The sequence below is a fragment of the Littorina saxatilis genome, linkage group LG17 (assembly GCF_037325665.1).
Source record: "Littorina saxatilis isolate snail1 linkage group LG17, US_GU_Lsax_2.0, whole genome shotgun sequence".
Taxonomy (NCBI): Eukaryota; Metazoa; Mollusca; class Gastropoda; order Littorinimorpha; family Littorinidae; genus Littorina; species Littorina saxatilis.
In genome coordinates, this window is record NC_090261.1 from 31,138,811 (window position 1) to 31,155,588 (window position 16,778).

A 16,778-nucleotide genomic window follows, 5' to 3' on the forward strand; every position below is an offset into this window, starting at 1 on the left:
GTTAACCCTTAGGCTGGTTGTCGCGACATATGTCGCGCTACTTTACGTATACTGTCACCTGGTTGTCACGACATGTCGCGCTACTGGTTCCTCAGTCTGTTTGGTCGGTTCCGATAACCTCCCATGGATGCGAAAACCTATATGACCTTTTTGTCTCTATGTTTCTCTCTGTTAATTCACCAGTGGCTATGTAACAGTTCAGGTGGACGCTAGGGCAGGTTTGATTGTACTTCTGAAAGTCCGAACCTGGATACACTTGGAATACACTGAACTCATGCAGTGCGGTTTGTAGTGGCTGCGATGTCAACTTTGGGTACATTTACATTGTTTTTGTACAGGAGAGACACGGGGAAACTACTTTTATCGTAATAAGATTATACAAGACCACAAAATATATGTTTTGCCGAAGTGTGATTATTTTAAGAGAAAGTAAGGATTGGAATCTCAAGTGTACGATCGAATAAGCGCACATACAGAAAACAAGACATTGAAGAAACAGTAGAAGGAGCAACAGGAAAAGCAACAACAACATCAACATCAACATCAACATCAACAACAACCAAGAGTCATGAAGCCAAGTTCGTGGTAACGCTCGCGTGTAGGCGTCCATATGAGATTTGTAACTGTGGACTTTGAAGCTGTTTTGCTGAAGGGTTGTAATAAATTACCGTTCTAATCGTATTGTTTGGTCTTAAATACCGCCTGAGCCTAACCTTTGTTGCTTTACTCGAACGCTCTGACTGTTCTTATCGCAAACCGCCGCCCCTCCCCCTCCATTCTCCAAATTCAGACCCCCTCTCCCCCCCCCCCCCCTCTGCTCTCCCTTTGTCCCAGTATATCTGTCTAGCTGTTTGTCTGCATATATGTCTGTCTGTCTGTCTGTCTGTCTGTCTGTCGCTCTCTTTTTTTCTATTTATTCTCTCTCTCTCTCTCTCTCTCTCTCTCTCTCTCTCTCTCTCTCTCTCTCTCTCTCTCTCTCTCTCTCTCTCTCTCAGTCTCTATGCCCCCCCCCCCCCGACCCTATCTCTCTCTGCCTGTGTATGTGTACAATGTGAGCTAGCTTTATTATGTCTGTCTGTCTGTATGTTTGCCCATCTTAACACCCTTTATAGATGTTCCGTATCTTTCAACAACGCGCGCTTTCATCTATTTTCTTCCCAAGATATATGTGTATTGTCAAATACATAACTCGCACACACACACACACACACACACACACACACACACACACACACACACCCGACAGCACTCACTGTAAACTTGCATGTTAGTACCTATGCGCTATCGCGACCCAACTGTGTACATGAACGAATGGGTTTTGAGGAACAGGTGACATAGCCGTAAGTGAAAGTAGTATATTCGCGCTATACATGTTTGTAGCGTGATAGTTTTCTAATGCAGCAAAATGTATACGTGTTCTTATCATACAAGTCATGTCGTTGGCACAATGCGCTTAAGTTGAACCGGTGTTTGTTTTCAGTTTTTTTTTTTATTAGTTTGTATGTGTCAGTGCTAATACATGCACAAAGATCATGATGAATTACTTATCACGGAGTGAGAGAGAGAGAGAGAGAGAGAGAGAGAGAGAGAGAGAGAGAGAGAGAGAGAGAGAGAGAGAGAGAGAGAGAGAGAGAGAGAGAGAGAGAGAGAGAGAGAGAGAGAGAGAGAGAGAATTGAATTGAATTGAATTGAATTGAACTTTATTTTTCGAGGGTAACAGAATAAGCAATGAAAACATGGGTTTTTTTTCATCCGGCCCTCGCCCATTGAGGGTAACTCGATATAATAATAACGAGAAGAAATAGAAGTTAAGTAACTACAATACAATCTCCTCAATTAACATGTACAAGCAACATGTTGAGAAAGAGAGAGAGAGAGGGGGAGGGAGAGAGAGAGAGAGAGAGAGAGAGAGAGAGAGAGAGAGAGTAGAGAAAGAAAGACATAGAGAAAGAGCTAGAGCTAGGGTGTCTTTGTTTACATGTGTGTCCGTGTCCGTAAAAAGTTTTTATCTTAAATCCTGAAATTGTTCCCCACTACAATACCCTTACTTCACTCTTAAAAACGGAAATGATATTTTCTTTTTAGGTACTGGAATGCATGACAAAATGTAATAATCTGTCTATCACCGATAATATACAATCTTCCATTAAAACTGATTATGACCTCTTTTGTGTTTCCATGCTTCTTTTGTCTTCGCGCGGCTGAGATTGACCAGTGCAGGCAGGGTCTTAATATCTAATCCGGGGGGGGGGGGGGGGGGGGGGGGGGGGGGAACACAGAATTTACGAGGCTACAATCTGCCTACTCTCCCTCTTTATCTTTTGTGGCTGTAATTCACCCACCTCTGAAATGACGCAATAAAACTCCCAGATCAAAGCGGTGTGATCGCGCGTGGAGTACCAATATCATGTCTGTATAAATTTCTTCATGTCCCGAGAGAGCTCTTGTTATCCTCTAGACTCGAATTATGAACGCTGAACTTCTATTGAACTGGTCGGCAGCACTCTGGCGGTCGTGGAGTTTGATCTGAAATGCGTTTGTTTTAAACTGCGTTGATGAAAGATTGTGAGCCAAAGAGCACCTGGTTCAGCTGCCGAGAGTCTTTGTTCTTGACAGAGATACAGCAGAGATCAAGCTATACAGCAGAGATCAAGCTATACAGCAGAGATCAAGCTATACAACAGAGATCAAGCTATACAACAACAACAACAACAAAATCAAGAAAAGCAAACAAACACACACACACACACACACACACACAAACACACACACACATAAACACACACACACACAACACACACACACACACACAAACACACACAGAGACACATAAACACACACGCACACACACAAACAACAACAACAACAACAACAACAACAACAACAGCAATCCAACCAACGAAACAATCAAACAACTAAAACCTTAAATAAATGATTCGTTGTACCTGTTCTCTATTATTTTATTAAAAGTATACATGAAAATGAGACGTTCTTTTAGTAAATACGGACCCTCTTTAACAGCTTAACACATACCACCCAAAATAAATTAAAACAAGGCGAACAACTTCCAAAAGTTAATCTCGATATACATCGACGGAACAATAATTGATTTCACGTTTGAGGAAAAACAAACAAACAAACAAACAAGCAAAGAAAGGAAGGAAGAAAGAAAAAAATATCACACAAAAAAACACCAAGTTTTGTATTTAAAGAGGCAAAATTTAAACAATACTTTGGAAAGTTAAGCCAGCCATAAGTTACATAAGTGTCCTGAACGCTCAGCCAGTGAAAATGTTGGCATCAACTCGGGGGATATTTCAACCAATGGTATTGCGTGTTGCAGATTACGGGATGACGATGCCGTGGACCATGTATCATCAGCCAAGATGGTGGTATACTCCTCCGGACTTCATGCCCTCGGCAGGACGGTTTCTCGCCTAACAGGGGAGTTCTGTCAATCTTCTTGGAGACTATCTTAAATCACTGAACTGCGGATAAACACACACATCACAATTATTTTCGTTCTCACTCTATTCAAAGTGTTAAAAACACGAACTCAAAACTCAAGTGAAGGGCATTGTTTTCATCACATAGTCGTTGCTGTGAACGTCGTTGTTTTCTGTCAACTGTTATGGAATAAACATGTCAGTGTGTGTCCATCGTCTTTGTTTTAAAAGTGAAAATATGTTGTGTGGTGATAATATTAATTTGTTTGTAGCTTTTTTTCTGAATGAATACGAGTGTAATGCTTGTAGTGCTGAAAATGAGTTGTGTCAGATAACGGTTCCTTGTTTTGAAACAAGTGGTTTGAATTAAGTGCTGATTTTCAATTTATCCATCAGAGCTGAAAGATGTAACACCTGAGCACCAACCATGGACAATCATGAAATAACAACACTAAACGTGTGTAAGTTTACACATATATATTTACATGTATATATGCTTGAGGCGTAAATTAATATCAAAAATGGGACCGACGTAAAGGTCATTGTATTTATCGATAGCTCGTCGTGGGAAGGCCGGGGTGGGAAAAGGGGGTGGGGTTGGAGGGTAGAAAGATAGAGGAAGCGGGGTCCTGTAACGCAGAGTTGTCGATTATTGACTTTTTTCATAAAGAAATGTAAAATGTGTTACCACATGGAATGTTTTCTTTGTGTTTGTGTGCGTGAAATATGAAACATCGACAAATGTCTTCTTTCCCTGTGTCACAAATATCGTTTGATGTCAATGTGTGATGTGGTGTGTGTGTGTGTGTGTGTGTGTGTGTGTGTGTGTGTCTGTATGTGTGTGTGTGTGCTTGTGTGTATTGTGTGTGTGTGTGTGTGTGTGTGTGTCTGTGTGTGTCTGTGTGTGAGTGCGCGTGTGTGTACGTCTGTGTGTGCGCTTGTGTGCGATAAAACTCAGCCAACCAACCACCCAACCAATAAAACCACCAACCACACATCCAGCCAACCAACCCGCCAGCCAGTCAACCAAACATCCAACCAGCCAGGTCAGAAACTGGAGTCCCGTGCCAAGTATAAAACTTCAGTCATTTCAGCAAGGTCGGCGAAAGTTCAAGAGGAAGGGAGAGCACTCCAGAGGGGATTAGGCGACAGGGGAGAGAAACAAGCGGAAGGATGCAGGAGTGACCCGCCCCTTGCATCATTAAGTCAGTATGTAAATATGTTTCTGCTTTTTTTCTGACGGCCCCTTGTTTGATCGTCGACAAACGACGGACACTTACCATTTTCAAACATTTACACACCGCGAGCCAGCGAAACCTCCACACAAACACAACGGGGCGCTTGTACATACAGCAGCGAAAATGATGCGCAACCGGGGGTTACTGGAGGTTTTGTTTTCTTTTTCTTTTTCTTTTTCTTTTTTTTTGTTTAGATCGTTTGAGTATGGATGGGAAGGGGGAGGGGTAAGTTGAGAGAGAGAGAGAGAGAGAGAGAGAGAGAGAGAGAGAGAGAGAGAGAGAGAGAGAGAGAGAGAGAGAGAGAGAGAGAGAGAGAGAGAGAGAGAGAGAGAGAGAGAGGACGTGCAGAAGAAATCTTAGAAACAACGACAACATTTTTTTTCATAAGACTTGAGATAAAATAAAATAAAAAGTAAACTGGTTATTTCTGTTACCGGATTTTTTTTATTTAACATTGTTTCTTCTTCTCCTTCTTCGTTCATGGGCAAAAACTCCCACGTTCAGTCATGTTTTTGCACGTATGTTTTTTTTTTTTACCTGTATGGCCGTTTTTACCCCGTCATTCAGGCAGCCATACTCCGCTTTCGGGGTAAGCATGCTGGGTATTTTCGTGTTTCTATAACCCACCGAACACTGACATGGATTACTGGATCTTTTCCGTGCGCACATGCATGGTCTTGTGCATTCGTGTACACATGAAGGGAAATAGGTCTGCACATACGTTGACCTGGGAGATAGAAACAATCTCCACGCATCAGTGTTTCTATTTTGTTGTTGACGGAACAGGTTGAAGAACGGAGGTAGCCGCCAGAGATACATAATAAGTGGAAATAATCCCAATTTGAAAGGGGTTGCTAGAGAATTGTAATGAATTACATAACAAATAAGTTTGTGATGGTTTACAACCAATCAATCAATCAATCAATGAGTCTTATATCGCGCATATTCCGTGGGTACAGTTCTAGGCGCTCTGCAGTGATGCCGTGTGAGATGAAATTTTATACGGCCAGTAGATTGCAGCCATTTCGGCGCATATTTACCTTTCACGGCCTATTATTCCAAGTGACACGGGTATGGGTAGACAATTATTAACTGTGCCTAAGCAATTTTGCCAGGAAAGACCCTTTTGTCAATCGTGGGATCTTTAACGTGCACACCCAATGTAGTGTACACGGGGGGAGGTTCGGACACCGAAGAGAGTCTGCACACAAAGTTGACTCTGTGAAATAAATTTCCGCCGAACCTGGGATCGAACTCACGCTGACAGCGGCCAACTGAATACAAATCCAGTGCGCTACCGACTGAGCTATATCCCCGCCCAACCGTATGGTGCATGCATTGTGTGCGTCGTGTTGCAAAGGGTTTTAATACAGTTAAGGAACAGGGTTTACAACTCGCAAGGATAGTAGGAAGGCAAACGTTTTCAGTGCATGCGTTGACAGTTATACACACATATAATGGAGGACGAAAACATGTGAAAGGATCACAAGGAAACTTCTCTGTCGAACATGAATTTAGAAGAATATCCTTTTTGGTGTATCTGATTTAAGTTTTGTTGAGTACCACTGTCGGTTTTTTTTCTCTCACGAATATAAGTTTTCATTTCATTGGATTCATGTTCTCTTCATAATTCGAGGACACGTTGAAATATAAGTACGGCCTGTCATTGCTTTTAGTATTTCTTAAAGTACAACAATTATTATAAAAGAGGTTATAATATATAATATCCCATGACCTCCCTTCTTTGTCTCTGTTACTTCAGTATGGGTATATATGTTGTATTTTTATAGCTCAATAAATACATCATGGACTCCAAAAAATATATGATAGTGCAGATTCCGATTTGGGCAAAGGACTACTTTCCTCCCGACCTTTGACCTCGCGCCGAACAATGTGACACATTTGTATGAAGTTCTAAAATCGTATTGCACGGCTCAGAAAACCATATCAGTTGCACGCAAAAATGAATCTCAGAACTGATCTGATGTATGAGATGCAATAAGCAAAAGTTTCTTTCATTAAGAAAGCAATGCAGGTCGAAAAAAACGAACATTCAACTTACAAGATAACCAGATGCTAGCGAACCAAAACAAAAACACGAGTACCCTCCCCTTGCATCGTTAGCAGACGACTTTTGAGAATCTGTCGGCAGTGTGTTTTGGTGTGCGCCTTCAGCTATCAAACATCGGCTGTTTCACGTGTTTTGCGAGCAAGTCTACTCTTTTGCCTGGCTCTGCAGTAAGTCCACATATTTTTCCGTAATCCAGTCATATTCCTTCAAAATGCAATCAATCGGCGGTGACAGACGTGTCGGTCGCGTTTTCCTCTCACCCATACCAGTTTAAGTTCATCCATGCAAACACACTCGCAAAACAGTTTATCACGTAGATACATTTCAAATAGGGAGCAAATGGTTAAATCTAAACCTACATATTTGTTCCCTAAGATTTGCTTCTCTGTCAATAAGCCTAATTACACACGTTCGAGAAAAACAACGTGGAATCATTCTGAATCGAGTAAGCCAAATGGGTCCCAAACCCGTTTCGCCCGTTCTGCCGACCTGAAACGCAAAACAAAAGAATTGTGCGCTTCAACTAAATTAATTTCTATTCGACTTCATTACTTTCTTGCAACTTATGAACCTTTACTTAAAGCTTTTAAATGGTCTGAAAGTAGTGTTACCGCGTACTTATCGATGCACTCATTCGTTTTATTTTTTCAGCGACGGTCACTTAGTTTAAGGTTGCAAAAGGGCTAAGTCTCGCTGGCAACAGTTTTACCCAGCACAGATCGCAACAGTGCCGCTAGTAGTCTACACTTTGTGTTTGATGGTAGAATGGGATATACAGATTACAACACTCGTGGTTTTTTATATGGCTTGTATTTCAGTCAAGACCCAGCGGGAATATCAATCGAGAGCCACTCGCCAGAGGCTCGTGTCTCCCGATGATATTCATCCGCTGGGTCTTGACTGAAATACAAGCCATATAAAAAACCACTCGTGTTGTAACCTATACATATACAATATGTATAGGTAGCCAGGATAGCAATCAAACAAGGAGTGAAAGAAAGAAAGAAAGAAAGAAAGAAAGAAAGACACAAAGAAACAAACAAAAACAGAAACTAACAAACTAACAAACAAACTAACAAACAAACTAACAGACAAACTAACAGACAAGCTAACAAACAAATTAACAAACAAACAAACTCTGATTTATTGCGACACCTTCCATCCCGGTGCCTACTCCCACCTAACCCTTGAGTTTTTTTCATTTCTCTTTGCTTCCGATCCCCGACAAAGATAACCCCCCCCCTCCCCCACTCCCATGTCATCGCTCGCAACCCCTTCGTTTCCTCTCATTCTGTTCAGAAATTTCCCCAAAATGTTCAAATTTCAGTGTGTTCATCTCCCTTTTCCTCGCTCCACCTACCCATTGTATTTGTGACCTACCCTCGCCATCCCTTCGCTCGATCCCTTCATCTTCGTATCACCCATCCTACCCCCGAACAACCCACCTCTCCATTCTTCCTCCCCCCCCCCCCCCCCCCCCCCCCCCCACCGCCCCCCCCCCCCCCCCCCGGCCTCCCACCTTCGAAAGCCGGCTCCGTGCAGTATCATAAAAGAAACGGGCCGGGTTGTTTCTTTTGATGTTGCAGGGCAGACCGTTCGGCCCCCGCGTAAGGCATCGAACGCCCGGCGGACTGTGTCAACAAAATAGCGAAGGTGAGCCAAATGAGCACATTAGGATGATTATGCACGTACGTACCGGTGGCTGACGAGGAGGGAAAAAGAGGCCCTTTAATGATGCCGACCACATCTTTTTCCGGTTCTCTTCTGAGAACTGAAAAGAGAGTAGCGGAGGAAACGATTGAAGTAACAGAGGAATAGAATTGTGCAGGGAGAAGAGAAGGAATGTTTTGAAAGGATGTACAAGGATAAATAAATACAAGGTAATTAATTTCTGGAAACAAAAAGAAGAATGTGTCAAAAAGAAGTTCTGACTGACGTTTTTGCACGCACCCCGCCTTCTCGTCATATTGACACCAACTATGACCCCAGTGACGTCATTGTTGACCCAGTCAAATCAAAGAACACTTCTCCTCCACATTTAGTGGATTCTGGTCACTCCCAGAAAGGCAATGTCATCGTCATAAATGGCCACAGGAAGCAGGACGATCTGTTACGAGTCGGTCAGTTCAACTGTCAGTCGGTGGGAGCAAACTGCAAGGAGAAGCGCACCAAGATTGTGGAGTTCGTAAAGGACGAGCGCATCGATGTGCTTTTCCTGACAGAGACATGGCCGCGGTCTGCTGGTGACGAGGCCAAGTGCGCAGATCTCACACCCCCAGCCTACAAGCTCAAGTCCTTCCCTCGAGCTACACGTGGTGGCGGCCTGGCTGTCCTCTACCGCGACCACCTCCCTGTGACCTTGAACGCCACCTTCCCCTTTGCCCACACTACCCTAAAACTCATCCAGTTCACCCTCACTGCGCCCCACCACATCCACATGTTCTGCCTCTACCGCCCTCCCCCCAGCAAAAAGAACAAACTCCTCGACTCTACCTTCCTCACAGAGCTCCCTGACCTCTTCGACTTCTGCAACCTCCTGCGTGGCAAGTCCATCATCGTGGAGGACTTGAACGTCCACTATGACGTCCCCACTCACAAAGTGCTGGACATCCTGAACAGGTTCAGTTTCGTTCAGGGTGTGCAGGAGCCCACCTACTACAGAAGTGGCCACATCATCGACTGGGCTGTGTATCGAGAGGACGACCTGCTGGTGAACTCTTGTGCCGTCAACCACATGATCTCGTCTGATCATGCGGCAGTCCTCTGCACCCTCAACGTGGCCAGGCCCCAACGACAACCTGTCTACAGGACTGTGCGTGACGTCAGGGCCATAGACAGAGACGCCTTCAAAGCTGACATCACGGCGATGCTGCAGGAGCTGGGCTCTGACGTCACTGCCCAGCAGCTGGAGGACGGCCTTCGTCGACTGCTAGACAAGCACGCCCCAGCTACGGAGCGGCGTGTGCCATCAGGTCACACATCTCCGTGGTACTCTGCCATCAGCGGCCAGCTCCGTCAGGCCAAACGCGATCGTCGGCGCGCAGAGAGACGCTGGCAGAAATCCAAACTGAGAGTTGACGAGCAGATATTCTGGACCGCGAAGGAAGCGGTTGCTCAGCTTGTTCAGCGGGCCAAGGAAGACTACTGGAGCTCTAAGATTGAGTCCAGTGCGTCGACCAAGGCTCTGTTCAGCACCAGCAACCGTCTCCTTGGGAAGAGTAAGGACTCCACCCTCCCCACAGACATTCCCACCGAAGATCTTTCTGACGCCTTCTCTGACTTTTTCTCGAGCAAGGTTCAGAAGATCAGAGAGGAGCTGGACAGCGCGACTCCTACACCATCCTCGCCGTTCACGGATGACGTGGAACAGACGGCGTCATCCTTTGTTGGATTCAGACCCGTGACCGAGCATGAGGTGAAGGGTGTCATCACCAAGTCCGCTCCCAAAACATGTGCCCTTGACCCCATCCCCGTCCCACTGCTTGTAGAATGCCTAGATGAACTTCTGCCTGTTATCACTTCTATCATCTTCTCTCTGGCACCTTTCCACCCACATTCAAACAGTCCATTGTCCTCCCCCTTCTCAAGAAACCGTCCCTTGATCCGAACACCCTGAAAAACTACCGTCCTGTCAGCAACCTCTCCTTCCTCTCCAAGATCACTGAAAAACTTGTTCTTTCTCAACTCTCCGACTATCTTCACTCTCACAACCTCTTTCCTACCACACAGTCCGCCTACCGAGCAGGTCACAGCACCGAGACAGCGCTTGTTCGTGTCATGAATGACCTCCTGCGCGCGATGGATGGTGGTAATCTCTCCATTCTCACCCTACTCGACCTCTCAGCAGCTTTCGACACAATAGACCATCAGATCCTTCTTGACCGCCTCCATCTCTCTTTCGGACTTTCCGGCACAGCACTCACCTGGTTTCAATCCTATCTCTCGGACAGAACACAGACAGTCTCAGCAGGCAGCCACACTTCCAAAACTTCCACCCTTTCACTAGGAGTTCCTCAAGGATCTGTCCTCGGGCCAGTCCTTTTCATCCTCTACACCAAACCTCTATCAACTCTCATCAGCCACCACTCGGTTTCCAGTCAAACCTTTGCAGATGACACACAACTCCGGGGCTCTTGCCCCCCGGATCGACTCGATTCCACCATCCGCCGCGTGCAGGACTGTGTCGACGACGTCAAGCGCTGGATGACCTGCAACAAACTAAAACTAAATGATGACAAAACTGAAGTCCTCCTCATCCACCCTAAAAACAAGCCTCTCCCTCCTTCTGTTCCTTCTTCTATCTCTGTAGGCAACTCTGACATCAAACTCTCATCCTCTGCTAGAAACCTTGGAGTGACCTTCACAGACACCCTCTCCATGGACAAGCACATCACGAACATCTGTAGATCTGCATACACTGAGATCAGAAAAATCAGCAGCATTAGACATCTTCTTTCCTTTGACGCCACCAAAACTCTTGTCTGCTCTCTCATTCTCTCCAAATTTGACTACTGCAACGCTCTACTCACAGGCATTCCCCAGCACCTCACAGACAAACTTCAGAAAGTCCAAAACACAGCAGCTAGACTCATCTTCAGGGCAAAGAAACACGACCACATACAACCACTTATGCAACAACTCCACTGGCTTCCTATATCTTCCCGCATCATACACAAAACCGCCAACATCTGCTTCAACTCTTTCACTGATCCTCACTTTCCTGTCTATCTTTCTGAACTCTTGCATCCTTACACTCCATCCAGACAGCTTCGCTCATCCACTGACAGCAGAATACTTTCCACCCCACGCACCAAAACCAAAACCACTGGCGACCGTTCTTTCTCCTTTTCCGCTCCCACTCTCTGGAATCAACTTCCCCACCCCATCCGTCACTGTAAAACCTCTTCCACTTTCAAAAAGTCCCTTAAAACCCACCTTTTCAAGTATGCTTACAATACCTGAAGCACACGCCTGCCTCGTGATATGTTTTTATCTGCCAGCATTCCAATAAACTCACTAGTTAAATATTTTTATTGGGTAGTCTCACATTAGTAACACTATAATATGTACTACTGTTGTTTGTAAAATATGTTTTAAACGCTTACTTAATTCTTTTTATGTATTTAAATATTTGTTGAATTTATTGTGTGTGTGTGTGTGTGTGTGTGTGTGTGTGTGTGTGTGTGTGTGTGTGTGTGTGTGAGTACATGTGTGTGTGTGTGTGTGTGTGTGTGTGTGTGTGTGTGCGTGTGTGTGTGTAAGTGTGTATGTGTGCTTGTGTGAGGTTGGGTGTGTGTCAAAATGTGTTGTGCAATATGGCATGAAAATCTTTTTAGATTTGTTGTTAAAAATTACAGCTTTGTATACCATGTTTATTATCTTTTACGAAGTAATGATAGTTAAATAGTCTTTTATGTTTTTTATTTGATCGACCTTCTTAGGATTATGGAGTTTTATGCACTGCCTTTTATAGTTAACTAAATTTTTGTATTTGAAATAGTCCACTGTAGTCGGTGTAGGCCTTAAGCTTTTTTTTAATCGTTTGTCCAGTATTTAATTTAATTCTCTATTTTTGTATGAACTCAAATGTTTAGTGTTCTTAGTATTGTCTTGTTAGCCTAAGTTCTATTTAATCAGAGTATGTTTGCGTGTGCTTATACCTAGTGATATTGTAAAGCGCATAGTGCTTTTAGTTATGCGCTATAGAAATCTCCTTAATAAATAAATAAATAGAATAAAAAAAAGGATGACTTACTTACTTACTGCCCGTTATGCCGGTTGGCATGAAGGGCAGCAAAAAAAGGATGAAACAGAGTCTTTTTTGCAAGCACAATCCTTTGCCAAAGGCACAATCGTATCATCACAACAAGAAACAAAACACCAAAAGAGTCGCCCAATCAACAACAACAACTACAACAACAATTTACAACAACAACAACAACAACAACAACAACAACAACAACAACAACAACAACAACAACAACAACAACAACAACAACAATTTACAAACAAACAAAAAGCCACGTCTTGAAGCAAAAAGTATATAAGCGAACGTAATACACGCAGAACACGAGTGACGAGCAATACACCCCTTCGGAGTTTCGAGTGCGCATGCGCGGCTAGTCACATTTTTGGCGGGAGGGGGCGCTCCGTTGTTCCAAACACTCTGCAGTGTACCGTACACAAAGAGCAGTGACTGCAGCATCCATACTTTTAAATGCGCATGTGGTGAGCTGGAAGAATGATGTAAGAGATCAGATTTGATTATGATAGGAATGGCTGCAGCTTCTGTGTCAGACTTTCCTTCACTGCAGATTTCTATCAAATATGTATTTATATATCTGAATGAACGGTTGTTAATCTTCTCTGCTTAATTTAGTTTAAATGTGTATTTTTATCATAAATTCAACGTTTCTCATCTTGTGATGGTATAGAGAAAGCAGATTAAAAAAAAATGTTGATACCTTGATTTGTTTGCTTCTTAAAAAGCTCATAGGCCTACCTTGTGGTTCATAAAAGAAAAATCTACAACACAGTAAAAATGTGTGCCCCAAAACAAACCAATCTGCACTTATAATTATATGTTTTAATTAAGCTCAATTCGCTTTCTTCACTTGTTATATTTTCTCACTTGAAAATGAAGCAAAATGCACTTTTCCATATGCATTTTTAAGTTGTTGACATTGTTTCATTGCTCAATTCACATTCTTTACTGGTTTTATTTTCTCACAGGAAAAATCAGACAATGTTTTTAAGTTCATGTAAGTTGTTGCTGACAAGCCTGCCAAAGGTTAAGCATGAATATTACTATATCATTATCAAATATAATATGTCTGATTGAAAAGTTGTTAATTTTTGCTTAATTTAGTGAAAATGTGTATTAACATACATTTTTTTGTTTCTCGTCTTGACCAGTTGTAAGTTTAGAGGAAGCAGATTTACAATATTGTGTTTTTGATTACTTTTGTGTTTGTCACTTTGTGCAAAATAAATATTGGAGCCTTGACATTTGTCATAAGATTGTTATAAATGTGATGATACAGTGAAACCTGATTGTGCCAATTAATTTTTGTTGAAGGCGTTTTGACTAAATGAAGGCAATGAGGTTATTGTAATTATTGGTTATATTTCAATTCCACTGTACGACCTTTTTTCTTATGGTCATTCAAGTGTTTCAAAAATATAACATAACCAGATTTCACTGTATCGCCTATTGTTGCGCGTATTTATGCACTTAAATATGTGTGCCCTGAAACTAAAACATGATCAAACGAATCGTGGTACGTTAATTCGCTGCTTGAGCAAATTACGTACATTGATTCGTTTGCTTCTTAAAACGCTCACGGCCTCCCTTCTGGTCAGTTCATATTAAAAGAATCAATAACTCATAAGTTGTTTTAATTTTGAAGCTGCGGCACTTTCCACAGTCTCACCGAGTCGAGATCCATTCCGCTTAAATCATGAAACTATCGTGGGACAAAAACCACAGAAATATCAGAGATAAGAGCTTACGAGGGAAAACTTGAACGCAATCGGCAATGTACCTCTTCTGAAGACCTCGTGTTTGGTACAATTTGCAATCCCAGCATGCAATGCGCGGATTTTCTCGCGACGCGAGATTTGCTCTCGCCTGAGACTCCGAAAGGGTGTATTGAAAACAAAATAATACAGTAAGCCCTGGAGAAAACAATCCTAGGAAGCAGAACACACCAACGACCGAGATGTAACAGAAGACATCCTCAGCTGCTGTAGTAAGGATAATTCATTGGTTGCAAAAACTGTAAAAACGTCATACACTCCTTTAGACAGTCAGACATACCGGCAAAGCGCCACACACACACACACACACACACACACACACACACACACACACACACATACACACACACTAACACACACAAACACACTACACACCCACACACACCCTGACACGCTTCCACATCATGATAATTATGTCTCTCTCTCTCTCTCTCTCTCTCTCTCTCTCTCTCTCTCTCTCTCTCTCTCCCCTCACCCCACCCCTCCCAGCCACATGAGTCCCTTTCTATCCCCACCCCATCCCCTTTCCGTCCCTTACCAAACAGCAACCAACACGTACCAATCATTATAATCATATCCATCTCCCTCAGCAACAAATGCGGCCATCAGTAGCATCAAACACCAGTCCGAGTCCTCGCTTCACGGACGGCGCCATGTTGAAGGCGGGAAACGAAAAGGAGGCGGAGCTGCGCGCGCAGATCGATGCCACGCGCCATTTCCCGCAACGTCTGGCAGCCACTGGCAGGCTAGCGAAGCTGCTGGGGTGGTTTTCACTTGATGTGGCGACAAACTTCTCTACGATGTGAACGTGCATGCAAGGGAGGCTTTACTCGCTGCTTTAATGAAGGCTGTGACAGCGTGTGGTGCCGGCTGCAGAGCGAGAGAACGTCTGCTGATAGAGTTTTATGATTAATGTTCTTTTTTTTCTTTTTGTTGATGGTTGGGTGGTGGTTAATGATCGAAGTAAAGGTGTGTTGTATGAAACGCTTGTGTGTTTTTATTCCCAATCACCTGAGCTAAATGACCACAATTAATTAGTCCTCTTCTGACAAGCTGAACAGAAACGTGTTGTTTTTCTTTCTTTATTACCTGAGCTTGATCATTATAATGCCCAATTAAGTTGTCTCCGAGGACAAACTTCGAACAGTACAGAAAAGACTTGGATGGTCAATCACAGCAATGTTCAGGTTAAAATCAAAACACAAAATAATATTGAAAATAAATATTTAGACACATACAACAAAAATAAAGTTTGGTTTGTCCATACAACGCATAAGTTGGAACGTGCGGTCGGTATATATCTACCTTGGTGTGTTAGAATACATGTATCAGCAAGTAACCAACTTGAGGAAAGTAAATCAAATCCACCTGTCCATAACTTGTTATTTGCTCTTACTTTGGCTGGCTGGTGGACCCTTGTCGTTACAGCACAACACGCGGAATAGAAGTTGCATTAAAGTTAAATGTTCATATTTCCCCGAACATCATCTGGAAACTTTTGTATTTAACTTAGCATTAAAGGTACAAGCACATCAAGACATCAAAAGAAAAAAAATTAAAACAAAATATGAAGAAAAGAAAACAAGCAAATAAACAAACAAACAAACAAAGAACAAATGGAACATTGTGTAGACAGTACACGATGATTTTGGGAAAGAAAATACCGCACATGCAATATTGTGTAGTCAAAAGAAATCTAAATGATGAGCATTCTTCATTCTTTGTCAAATAATATGTGGCACAAAATTGGCATAACGTCTGGAATTCACCTTGTTTATTCCACTGATTCGCGAGAGTTCTGACCAAGGTCTGTCGGAAAGGGAAGCTACTCTCTCGAGCACTACAGCATGTTAAATATTATCTCCAGCTAACATTGCTGTACTGAGAATGCACTAGCTAAAAATCCATTGACAACCCAGAGTCTATCAAAGACAATACAAAATGTGGGAGATAACAGGAAAATGATTAGCAATGCATGTTCGACAAGAAGCTCCTGCTCATAGTTTGCCCTCGCACGAGCCTCGCACACGATCATTTGTGGCACGGCGCATGCGCCTGACGCATGCGCGCGCACGACACGTGCATCCGGGACAATGGCGACATGGGTAACGACAGGCACATGGCCCCTGACAAAACGATTCAGTGTTACACCGTCGGTTGTGTTAATTCTGTTCGCCTCATTTACATACACTCGTACTGCAGACTGGAAGCGGCTCAAGACTGACACTGGAGCTAAATTTACCATGAACTGTCTCTGAAATGAGTGTGACAAGTTCGACTGCACGTTATTCATTTCTCGAGGTGATGGTGGCAGATTGATAGGACTCCTTCCTGCTGAAGGGTGGACGATGGTGGTTATTGTGCCAGATGACATGTGGATGTTGTTGTTGTTCTTGTTGTTCTTGTTGTTGTGATTGTGATAAAGGTTGTACTTGTTCGCGTGCCAGCTGTGAGCCAGACAGACATACAGAGAGACATACAGAG

General features: G+C 43.2%; 1 long non-coding RNA gene across 1 annotated transcript; it reads left to right on the forward strand.

The window, feature by feature from the left end:
• The first annotated feature begins 4,410 nt into the window (after positions 1–4,410).
• LOC138952450 (uncharacterized) lies at positions 4,411–15,457 on the forward strand. The gene is made up of 3 exons (XR_011451373.1): positions 4,411–4,655; positions 8,342–8,408; positions 14,885–15,457. It is a non-coding gene; the product is annotated as an uncharacterized lncRNA (long non-coding RNA).
• The last annotated feature ends 1,321 nt before the right edge of the window (positions 15,458–16,778 follow it).